Source organism: Ictidomys tridecemlineatus, chromosome 1 (assembly GCF_052094955.1).
Source record: "Ictidomys tridecemlineatus isolate mIctTri1 chromosome 1, mIctTri1.hap1, whole genome shotgun sequence".
Classification (NCBI taxonomy): domain Eukaryota; kingdom Metazoa; phylum Chordata; class Mammalia; order Rodentia; family Sciuridae; genus Ictidomys; species Ictidomys tridecemlineatus.
The window spans coordinates 231,004,289-231,017,329 of record NC_135477.1 but is presented as its reverse complement, the minus strand read 5'-3'; the positions used below and the strand labels follow the sequence as shown (position 1 = coordinate 231,017,329).

The 13,041-nt window shown below is 34.3% G+C and overlaps 1 protein-coding gene across 6 annotated transcripts in view; it reads left to right on the top strand.

The window, feature by feature from the left end:
• Nucleotides 1-13,041, top strand: part of Cdh18 (cadherin 18) — a 903,781-nt gene that overhangs the window by 347,437 nt on the left and 543,303 nt on the right. For 5 of the 6 annotated variants that reach the window (XM_078016863.1, XM_078016854.1, XM_078016876.1 and 2 more), the window contains one exon: nucleotides 8,936-9,011. The exons of the other annotated variant lie outside the window; for it this stretch is intronic. The gene's annotated coding sequence lies outside the window, so the exon portion shown is untranslated. The remainder of the gene's footprint in view (nucleotides 1-8,935; nucleotides 9,012-13,041) is intronic. 6 annotated transcript variants of the gene reach the window in all.

Here is a 13,041-nt window from a genome sequence, read left to right as displayed (position 1 = left end):
TAAATTAAATAAAGAAGTTGTTGGAATATTATTAGCATGTTCGAAACATTTGTGTTCAATCTTATTGTCAAAACTAAAGAACTGCTTCTTGAAAAAGAGGCATGAAACAATCTCTATGCTTTCATTGTGTCTTATTTAAAAGAAGCCAAGTCAACCTGCTTTCTATGAGAATTTTAATTTAAAAATCAATGGAAATTTTCTAACTGACTGAGCCCTCAATCTTGGGGAACAATTTCAAATTGTGCTAAAAATAATATCTCCAGTCCCTGCTTCAAAATTCAGTGTGAAATTCTTCCACAAGTACAATTTTGAAATCAAAATTTCAAAAACAACAAGGGATGTACTGTGTCTGTGTAATTTGAGAGATAAATAGAAATAATTTGCATTATGAAAAAATGACTTTTAAAATATTTCCCAACCATATAATTTAAATAATTGTTTACCAATTTCCTATAGTTAAACATGTCAGTAAGGTAGTATTTATTTTTTATACATTTGACTGTTTATATAACCTTGTTTGAAAATATGCTATCATGTCAGTGAATAGCATCATGTCTAAAGAGAAAAAGTACAAGTTATGTCAAAATTGTAGCAGACATAAAAATATGATTCACACATATATTAAAATTTCAAGTATACATTTCATGGAATATTTTCCCTTAACTGAGTTGATTTCTGTGTTACTACTGTAAATATCAAATCTTTGCTTGTCAGAGCAAGAACTCAAGAACTTGATAACTACCTATACCAACCGAAATAATCAGGTAATGGTTTACATTGTAAAATAGAAGTAACTATTAATGTTAGAAACATAATCCTGTCTTTTGGATCTGCTGATAATTTGAGTAGTTTTTGAATCTGGGATACATATTAGATTGCTCTTTCTATATACCTGATAATTATCTAGTAATTTTTACCATGTATGAATGTAAATCTCTAGAAAATTGGCTGACACAGAAAAGGTGCTTTATTAACCCTGGGACTTCTCACTAGATATGGAAGAATAAACTCCCAAGCCTCCATGATTTTATCCATTTTAACTACATTCTTGTTCACCTTGAAGGGCGATGTATATGGGTTCACTGTCCAGGTGTCTTTCTTCCCAGAGAGAAACTCATGCATCCAGGCTTCTTTCATTGGTCTGTTTCTCCATCTTGGATTATTTACCTTTTGTATCTAAATAAGTACAGAGTGTGAAGATTGATTCCATAGATCAGATTGGGGTTAGAAGAGTTCAATGCCCACCATCTTTCCTATCCCCATGCCCTGTCCCCACCCTTCCCTTTCCTTTTTTCCATTTTCCCCTTGCCCCCCCCCAATATGGATCAGCACCCACTTATCAGAGAGAACATTCAGACTTTGTTTTGGGGGGATTTACTTACATGGTTTCCATCCATTTACCTGAAAATGCCAGTATTTTATTCTTTTTAATGCTGAGTAATATTCCATTGTGTATATATACCACAGTTTCTTTATCCTCTCCTCTTTTGAAGAGCATCTTGGTTGCTTCCACAGTTTAGTTATTGTGAATTGAGTGAAACTTTGATGTGGCTGCGTTACTCTTCTATGCTGATTTTAAGTCATTAGGGTATAGATCGGGGATAACTGAGTCAAATGGTGGTTCCATTCCAAGTTTTGTAAGTAATCTCCATACTGCTTTCCAGATTGGTTACACCAATTTAGAGTTCCATCATCAATGTATGAGTGTACCTTTCCCCCCTCATCCTTGCTGACATTCATTATTGTCTGTATTCTTGATAACTGCCATTCTGATTGGTTCGAGATGAAATATTAGAGTAGTTTTGATTTGCATTTCTCTAATTACTAGAGATGGTGAACATTTTTTTTCATATATTTGTTGACTGAATGTATATCTTCTTCTGAGAAGTGTCTGTTCAGATCCTTAGCCCATTTTTTGATTGGATTATTTTGTTGTGGTTGTTGTGGTTTTGATGTTAAGTGTTTCTGAACTCTTTATATATTCTGGAGATTTCTGTCTATATTTCTTTGGTCACAGGAATGACAAGGCCCCAACCTAATTTCAAAAGGAACTTACTAATGTACACTCTATTCTCTGGAGGAATGAAAACTATGCTCATAAACATGTATATAGTTCCACCCAAATAAAAGAATAAAAATGTATTGAAGGAGTCTCCCAGCTGAACCTGTCTTTATGCAAAATGTCTATGTATTAGCTACATGCTACCCTGAGGTTTTGACTCAGACAGAAAGTACACACAGGAGGAGAAAAGGAAGTCTCATGTCAAGGTAAAATATTAGCTCCATTTTGCTACTTTCCTTTTGTACCATAGGATATAGGGAATTGAAGGAAAAAATATCACTGTTACATAAATTATTTTATTTAAATATTAACAATTTTCCTAGTATTTGATCAGTTGAAAGCAATGACTAAAAAGTAGTTTTAACAAATTACTGACTTAGTTCATTCTGCTAATTAATAGTAATAGTAGTATTTAGCCTTAATCATAGGATATAAAAGTATTAGAAAAAATTGTAAAAAAATCTTATTTAAGACTCTTATTCAAGAAAAAAGATCATGTTCTTAAAATACATCATTGCTTTGCTGTGAATAAATAGTCTATCAGTGAAAAGTAAAAACAAATTTTTGATATTCTAGATTCTCAGTTCTTTTTCATTTTTCTTCCCTTATTTGGGTGTGAAGTTGATATGAATATTAGCTGCAATAATGGGTCTTATATTTCAAATTCTGAAAATTGACTCTCTAAGGGTCCTTAAGCAGTACATTAAAAATGTTTATTATTTTCAAAAGTATAAATAAAATGGTAAAATGACTACAATATGAACAGAATGATTATAAGCACACATTTGTATGATTTGTTAGAATTTGCTAAATGCAAGATATGATTAACAACTACAGGCAATTAAAGGTTCATGAGGAAAAAAAGTAAGTAAGCATTATTTTTTGCATATTATATATTTTGGTGAATAAATATTCTAATAGAAGATCTATACAGGAAAGGAACTGGCTGTTCTTAGCTTCAGACCTGCAAACCACATTCTTTTCTTTTTTTAGGGGGACAGTACCAGGGATTGAACTCAGGGGCACTTGACCACTGAGCCACATCCCTAGCCTTATTTTGTATTTTATTAGAGACAGGGCCTTGCTGAGTTGCTTAGCACCTCATTAAATTGCTGAGGCTGGCTTTGAACTAACGATCCTCCTGCCTCAGCCTCCCTAGCCATTGAGATTACAGGCATGTGACATTGTGCCACATTGATTTCTTGATTTTCAAAAGCATTTAGATGATAGCCCCAGATGGAGAAAACCTGAATGTTGAATCCCAGCCTCTTTCTCGAATGGCTTTCTCATCTCTATATCTTCATCTATCTCTTAGTGATAACTCCAAACTAATGATCCACACTGTTTTACTCAGCCTCATGAGTGTGATCAAAACAACTGACAAGAAAAATGTAGAGGTGAAAATATTAATTTTGGATTACCATTTCAGAGGTCCAGTCCACTATCAGCTGACTCCAGAGCTCTAGGCCTGAGGTAAAGCAGAACATCATGGCGGAAGGGCATGGTGGAAGAAAGCAACTCAGAACATGACAACCAAGAAGTAGAGAGAGCTGCAGTCACCAGGGACAAAATATAAGTCCCAAAGGCACGCCCCCAGTAACTTATCTCCTTTAATCACACCCTACATAACTTCAGTTACTCCTTAGTTAATCTATATCACTGGATTAATCCACCAATTAATCCTCCAGGTTTACCTCTCACAATCTGATCATTTAATCTCTGAACATTCTTGCATAGTCTCACCAAAGAGCTCTTGGAGGAAACCTCATATCTAAACCTAAACACATACTATTAGCAATATTAAGTGAAATAACCAAATCCTGCTTCACGTTTTAACACAGGTATCTAGTTTCAAGTAATTTTATTTTCAGTTTCTAAATACCTAGAAAACATTTCACCTGACAGTATTTATCTTTCCTCAGTCTAAAGAAATTTTATTTTTATTCAAAAACCTGTTTGAACTTGAAGGGAGTAAGGAAAGCAAATAAGTTTTCAAAAAAAACCAATCGTTTATTGTTTCAAAGGAAAAAAAAACACTATAAAAACCCCAAAGTTAACTGCCTTCTAAATTATTCTACTAAGAAGTTAGGAAAGATACTGGAAAAGGCTATATATTCTAGCCTTCAGAAGTAGTACGAAGCAAGTTCACAGGAAAGCTACTTGTGGAACATATATTTGCAAGTCCGTCAGGTACTTTGACTGCTGGCTCAGTTTGGCATTAAGACATTTCTTTTAGCCCTACTCCTGCTTTGGGGCATATGGTTTTGACACTGAAGTCCTCTACTTTAAATATGAAGTCTATATAAATTCAGCTTTTTTTTTTTAATTTAAGTCTATGCTGTTCTTGCCTGCTGGTGTTGAGATTTCTGTCTTGGCCTCTGCGTGTTGCAAATAATGAAATGTTTTTAGAACATGGCAACTGACTTTCTTTCTGGACATTTTCTCAATAGGAATCCTCTCTTTTCAACAGATGCCTACTTCTAATGTAGATTTTTAAATTCTTTCTTAACTGTTATTTTTAGGGTCAATCTTAATTACTATTTCTATTCCAATAAGAAAGGACCAGCTTTTCTCAGGACCCTGTGGTGCACACCTGTTATCCCAGCAAGTTTGTAGGTTGAGGCAACATTTAAGTTTTAGGCCAGACTCAGCACATTTGTGAGATCCTGTCTCAAATGAAAAAAATTGGGAGGAAGGGTCAATGGTAGAGCATCCCTGGGTTTAAACCCCATTACCGCCTTATACATGCAAAAGAAATAGATTGTCCTGTGTCTGTCTATTGTACATTTTACCAATGTATGTTGGACATAGATGTTAGTCCTGTACAGGCATTAGGGATGCTGTCATGAGCACAGCCAACCAACTTCCTGGCTTCCTGAGAGTAGCAGAACTTGCAGGGAGCAGCTATTACATGAGTCATAGCAATGAAAACAAATCACAAAGCAGAAAAACAAAACAAGACAAACAAACAAACACAAAGAACTAAAAGAACACTATTCTAAGCTATTAATGTGTTTTATTTAACTAATACCTGTGGAGGAATAATTATTCCATTCACATACAAGGAAACAGAAACAGAGTTTAAATAAGTTCCTGCAGATTCATATCTAATTAGTGGCTTTGAACTCAGGCAGTCTGAGTCCACCAGTAAGATCACTACACTAGCATCCAAAGAACTGTGACAGGTACTAAGGGTAGTAACAGCATCAGAGCAGAAACTTGTTAGAACCCAAAGCAGAGGACAGAAACAATGATGTGATGGAAAAATTTAGGAAAAAAAAATGGAAAAACTCAATGCTTGTTTTGACTTGATTAAAATCATGAACTAAATAGTGTCCATCCCAAATTCATACATTGAAACCCTACCCATCAGTACCTCAGAATATGACTAAATATTTAAAGAATATTTAAAGATAGGACCTTTTCAAATCTAACTAGAGTAAAATCAGGTAATATGGGTGTACCCTAAACCAGTGTGACCAAGGCTCACAAATAAAGAGGAGTTATGAACAAGGACATGCACATGTAGAATATTTCACAGCCATGTGCGTCACAGCAAGATGGGTGTCCTGATAACAGGAAGGGGGCGTGGGATTGTGTGAGACTAGGAGAAAGACCAAATGAGAGCACTTTAAGAGGGTGCTGTGGCAAGCAAGGTCAGTGGCCTCAGCAGAAACTATGGCTGCCAACCACTCCCTGGGGGTTAGACTTCCATTCATTAGAAGGAGAAAGTAACACAACTCTGTTGTTCAAATCATCCTGTGCTCGATATTTCGGTATTTCATTTTGAAAGCTCTGGCATACATATACATGGATAAAGCATAAACTGCTAGATTCTAACCTGGAAAAATTGCAAAGATAGAGATATATGGATAGTTTAAAAAATTCACTTCTACTAATGAAAATAATAAAATAACTTCAAATGACTTCTCCAACAAAACTTTATCCAGGTCACAATACAAAATATAAAGTGACCCAATTTAGTAATAGAAATTCATTTTGTAAGAAAAAAAGGCATTTAATGTGCATAAAAATTTTAAATTATAGTTTATAGGGGATATATGCAGCGATATATTAGGCTATGGATGAACTTTATAGTGTTATACTAGCATCATTTTCTAATTTATTGTTGGATATTGTGGCTAATACACTGTCTCAAAAAAATCTAACTACACACAGATAAATCATTGCATATTACTGCCATCTTTTTATAGTTCCCATGTAATTTCAAGTTAAATTTCAATAAAATAGATAGGATGGTCGAGTTTAGTTTATGGTGAAATCTACAAATAAATAACAAGCTCATCAAAACCAACAGGTTTTGGAAATTATTTCTAATACCTTTAATTTGGAACACACACACACACACAAAATGTGTGCTGGGGATTTAACCCAGGCCCTTGCCCATGCTTGGCAAGCGTTGTACTTCTCAGTCACATCTCTATCTTGGAATGTATAATTTTATGCTTTTTTAATATGATAAATGATTAACAAAACATGAAATTTGATATAAAAGATGTCTGTATTCCTTTGACCATATGAGAAGACTTTTAAGCTCCCATTTACTCATGTATTCAAAAAATATGTATTCAGTAACTGCACATTATGAGATTTGTAGGAGAAAACAAATGGTAAATTTTAATGTACTTAATTGAGAAATAGATCAACTAAGTGGTTATTTAAGCAATCATTGCATGTTTAAGAAAACAAGCAGGAAAATAGATCCCCTTGGAGTTACTCAAGACCATCAAATGGGATTCCTCAGTCTGAAGGGACAAGGGATCCATAATGGTCTGGAAGTACAGGTAGTGTAGCCGTGGCAGCATGGTTATGAGGGGAACTGTAAGGTGGAGGAGCTGCAGCAAAGTAGGAGGGTTGAGAGCGGTTCACACATCTGCTTTCCTCATTATCTATGAGTCCCATCAACCTGCCCAGGTGGAAGCAAAATACACAATGAGATCCACAGATATAAGACTTGGGCTACAAAACAGAGGAGAAAGGGAAGAAAAGGAACAATAAACATACAACTATTCTAACCATTATTTTAAACCCCACAGACACAGTAGGAAAAAAAAATGAAAATCTGTCCAAGACTCAAATAGACACTTTTCCAGCAAAACTCATAGCAACATTATTTATAAAAGCTAAAAAATGGCAACAAGCCAAATATCCACGAACAACCCAAATGTCCATAAGCAAAATGTCGAGTGTGTATGTGTCATAATATCATTCAGTTTGAACAAAGGCAATGGAATTCTGATACGTGCACCACCATGCACCAATCCTGAAAACCTTCTGCTCTGGGAAATGAGCCAGACAGAAAACGATGGATAGAGTGTGATTCTAGAATCTACAACAGACACATTCATGGAGACAGAGCACAGAATAGAACTGCCAAGGGTTGGACCAGGGCATGATGAAAACACTTGTAATTTCTATTTAGGATGATGAAAGTTCTGGAGATGGATGGTGGAATGGTAGCACAAAATTACAGATGTTCTTCATCCCACTGAAGTGAACACTGGAAATGTCTTCAGTGACATTTTTAGGTTATGAATATGTAACCACAAAAATACACACACACACACACACACACACACACACACACACACACAGAGCTATTGAATAACTTTGCCAAGTAAGGAAGTCACACCACAAACGCACAAGTTAAAGATTGATCCTGAGGAAATGATATGAAGCAGTGAATGCTGTGAGTGGTGTCTGTGGGAGTGTGTGGAGGTGGGTGGGCAGAAGTGGGAGGAATTCTAATATAATACCCAGCCAGGCTAATGGAAAAGGAGGCATTAGAGCAAACATCTCCAGAAAGTGAGGGTGTTTGCCATTCCAGACTGAGAAGCCTTTCTGGCCATTGTAGCACCAATGAATGTCTTGGGATATAAAAGATACAAAGGGTGGTGAGGAGGAAGGAAATCAGCAGGCTGTAAATTTAGAAAGATGCAAAGGACATAGAGCTTGTGGGGACTTATGAACAGTCTGAAAACTGCTGTGTGTATTTATTTATTATTTTTCTGAGAGTAGAAGTCATTTATTGTCTTGGGCAGATCCATAATATAAGAGAACACAACAAGGAACACACTGATGGGCTTTTGTTCACCATTTTTAAAAAGTTCATTTCTTTTGCCAGAAATTCTAAGACTGTCCCTACAAAATTAATAATAGGTCAGGATTAACATTTGTGTTTTCTGACTCCATTTCACTTGTCTCTATATATCACCATTCCTTTTTATTTTAACACTCAGGAATTTGTGAAAAATAGTTGTACAGGAGAGGTAATTTAAAGGGAGTTATCACTATCTGAGCAGCTGATATGATTTCATTTGCCTTGTGAAAATTACTGGAAGCATAATTTTAAGTGCATCTGTAAATATATGTAATTATCCATATACATAATCATGTCTAAGTCTATCCACCTATGTTTAACTTATCTATATATGCAAATAGATGTACATACATATGTATATAAGGCACACATAAATAGTACATGAACATGTAGCAAATGTATGTGTGTGTATATATATATATATATACATAAACTGTACATATCTGTATATACAGTATAAGAAATTACTTAGAAAATGTTAGGATGTATATTTAATATAATATATTTTACTCTACTAGTTTTACATTTTGTATGGTACATATAAACATATAATTTAGCCATATACCTGTAAATGTAATTATAATTAAACACACATTTTTATATTTGTAGATATACCCCTGTGCACCTATATGAATCATATCTGAAAATACTCATTCCTCTCAAGTCTCATCTGAGACCAATTGTGTGTGTGTCAGAATGAAACCTGTGTATAAATTTCACTTTAAAGTGAGCCAGATGATTCTTTCTTCCAGAGTTGATAAATACTCATCTGGGAAAGAAACCAAAAGAGACAAGCCTTGGGACTGACTCTTGGGAAATCAAAAAGAGGTAAATATACAACATTGTTTTTAGTCTCTAAAGTAATGTGAAGTAATGTTAGTGTTTACTTTTCTAAGGGTTTCTTCTTTGTGCTTCCTGTGTGCATACTTCCTGTAAGTTTGAAATTAAAGTAGACACAATTTGTATTATTCCACAACTACCTCAGGTAACGATTCTATCATCCATCTATTTCTTCTTTAGTGTTTTGTGATCACCTTTCAAAATGCAATCACAGACATTCGTTTTATAAATCCTCTGGACAGGTGTATAGGAGTCTGATTTACATTTTAAGAGACTATTTGAAGGCATTTCAAGCAAATTGTCAATCTTTGAGAAAACTGCAGTTGACTCTAACAAAAATAGGGGACAAAAAGTTGGACATATTTCAGCAATTGCTTAAAAGACAGTAACCTGATAGACACTGTCAAGAACTCTGGCCTTAATGAATGGACACATGCCACAGCAAAACAGGTGCAATGCTTATTGGAAAGACAATTCCAAGGCATTGAATTATTGGAAAGGTCACTCTGGGTATTCAAACTTACATTAATATTATTAATTTGGAACAATGTGGTTGAGGTAGTTCTTAGATAAATGAAGGATTTTTTTGTTGTTTTTTTGTGAATGTGTCTTATTCCTGAATCACACAAGACCAGAAAATGTAGTAACTAAAAACCAGTGAGCTACCAATCTCTGTGGAAAGTATTTAATCCTGCCCATGTATTATTGTCATGTTCACTGGTGATTTATATTTTAATCTCCATTTTCAGCTAAAAAAAATGTTGATCGTTATGCTTATTTACAAATCCTTTCCCACTTTATCTACTTACTTACAGCCTTCCTTGTTTTACTTTTGGATATACAAATTTGTGAACATGCACAAATTTTTGGTGTTTGCAGAGTCAAAGGTGAATTCAAATAAGTGATTAATGAGAAGGAAAGAGAGACATTCTCAGCCTCAATCAGATCCTGGTGCTGTCCAATTGCCATGACACAAATGTGTAGCTATTCTCTTTTTGCGTCATTTTGACATAGGTTCTAATCTATGGAACCTCTGGTGCCCAGGTCCTCAGAATAACACCTATTCACCCCACACATGATAGACATTACATTAACTCTTGCTCTATTCCAGCAGATAATGAGCCCATAATATCTGCTGAGCCATCCAATGGAATGTTGGGAGTCCTCTTAGAATTTGGGGAAAAGACAAGTCTATGGGAATCACAGTCTTTCAGGGATTAAAGCCAAACACAACACATACATCACTGTCTTAAGTTATTCTTACAGTACATTCTTCATAAGTAGCTGAAACTTTGTCCTGTACACAAACACACAAAATGCACATAATACCTGAAAATAACCTCAGCACAGTTGCCATATTACTTTCATTCCATTTAAGAAACTGATGCAAAATATAGTGCTAAAAATAACAGAAGATAGATACAATATTTTTGTTTAGAATCTAGCTCTTCAGTTATCAGATTGTATATCATTAATCCTTATTTGTAATTAAAGCTGGGCCTAGCTCTCCAGTTGAGACCGAGTTTGGGCACATGTATACAAACTGGGGGGATTTCTCAGTCATGTTTTCCATGAATAAAGCTCCATGCTTGTGTACTGTTTTTAGTTGGATGCTTTTTTTAATCATGGCAATGGTGGAAATTAGTAGAGTCTCTTTTGAGTCTTCAAATCTTCTGGAATGTAGTGGTGTATTTATTCCTTTCTAAAATTTCAATCTGTGTCCTAGTGGAAGGTATATAAACTACAATAATTTTTACTAAAAAAAAAAAATTGGGTTATGAACTCCCATTTTCATAACCCACTTGAATCAAAATGTGAAATATGATATATCAAGAACTATGTAATGTTTTGAACAACCAACAATAAAAAAAATTAAAAAAAAATAAATAAATCTTATTTTATTTAAAAAAAAAATTTTCACATTACACAAAATGATTTTTGTAAGTCTTTTTGAATGACCACATCTATTATGATTAAAATATATATTTCTCCCCTAATGAGAGATATAATTTTAAATATAATTATTTATAAAAATAATAAAGCATAAAGTAAAATCCATACTATCAAGTAAATGATAAATACTAACATATATTCTTTGTCTGAGTGAAATATTGATGTTAATATGGGATGGCAGTCATGAAGCACTATACTTAGGGTATTGAGTACTTTGGAAGCTGGAGAGTACATAGTCTCAAAGAAGAGAGGATCACAAAGTGGGAGACTGAATATATGGAAAAAAAACCAACATGCAACTGGGCCAAATTTTGGATCTAATAAACTTTAGTTCTGACTTAAACACCTCAGAAAAACTCATCATTAAATACATTATGAGTCATGTCAAAATGACTGTACTAATAAGGAAAAAAAAAAACTTTCATGATCAACTAATCCAGACCTCTGAAATGCCATAGGAATCCAGATGACTAATGAATGTGCTATGTTACCCTGTAGTGTTACCCTGTTCTTAGAAGCCTTGATTGTTAATCTCTACAATTTCCCAACCCATGATTATGGCCTCTCTTTGGAAGAAAATTGGAATCAGAGGAAAAATGGCATTTTGGTGTAATTGAGCTTATGTTTATTCACAAAGTGTTTTGTTTTCCTTATGTGCTGCCAGACATCTGGATAAAGACTGAAAATTTTAGCAAAATATCAACATCTTTTTATCTATCTAAATGTTGATTACATTTATGTTTCACTCTAAATATTTGATGAAATTTAGTTTTATCTGCAAAATATATGTCCCATTACTATTATTTCAAAATTATTTCTTACTGTAGCATTGCAAACTGAGGAAAATGACTGGATTGGAAAAAGAGTAAATATGTAATTGAATTTTAGAATCAGAAGATATTAATATAGTGTTGGGCAACTTCAGATCTTGTGTCTAATAATTTTAAGAATTAAAAAAAGCCTCACTTTTCTAAATCATGTAATATTTATAGCCAAGAGTAGCAAGTGTCTCTATCTTATACAATGAATGCCCTTTACTTTCCTCTTAATGAAATAACTCTGAACAGCAAAATCATTAAAAAATTAAAGTGAGAAAAATGACTAGGGTTGGTTGCTACTTGCAAAGATGGTTTAAGGAGATGATGTTTGAGCTAAAACCTGAAGAATGAAGAGGAGTCAGCCATACATAAATCTGGGAGCAGAATACTTGAGAAAGAGGGAAGAATACCATACCAAGGGGCTGAGGCCATAATAAGCCTGAGAGGATCAAAGCACAAAGGAAGATCAGTGAGGTTAGATTCTTACAACAAGAAGGAAGTGTGGCATGGGCTGAGACTAGGAAAATAAGTAGTGATCAAGTCTCATGCCCTGTCTTGCAAACAATGTATGTTTTGATTTTATTCTAAGAAAATAGAGAGTCACTAGAGGATTTGAAGAAAGGGATGCCATGACCTGATATGTATTCAAAAGATATCACTCTGAGACATGGAGCAGACACTATAATGGTACAGGAGTGGAATTAAAGGAACCACTTCTAAAGATAGTAGTGTGAGAGGAGACAGTGGTTTGGACTTGGGCAGGGGCAAAGCTAATGAAGAAAAATTAGTGAAATTCAAGATACAAATTGAAAGTAAAATGAACAGGAGAATTTGCTCAATGTTTAGAAGTGGTTAAGGGAAATAGAATAATGAAGGATGACTCAAGTTTGAATGTGAGCAACTGGAAAGCTAGTGGCATCATTGATTGACATAAGAGACTCCATCAGTAATATAACATGGCTGAAGAAAATTGAAAATTCTATTTACAACATACTAATAGTAAGATACCTGTTAGACATGCAAATGGCAGGTTCCAGTTGGGTTTCGAAGTTTGAACTTCAAATGAAAGGTCAGAGTGAGACATTTAAATTTCGGGTCAACACACCAGGTATTTAAAGCTATGGAACTAGATATGATGATGAAAAAAGAAGGTTAATAGAGATTACCATCTGGAACAGCAAAAATGTGTTCAAGATACACATGTGAACTTACATATGTAATTTTAAATTTTCTAGTAGCCACATTAA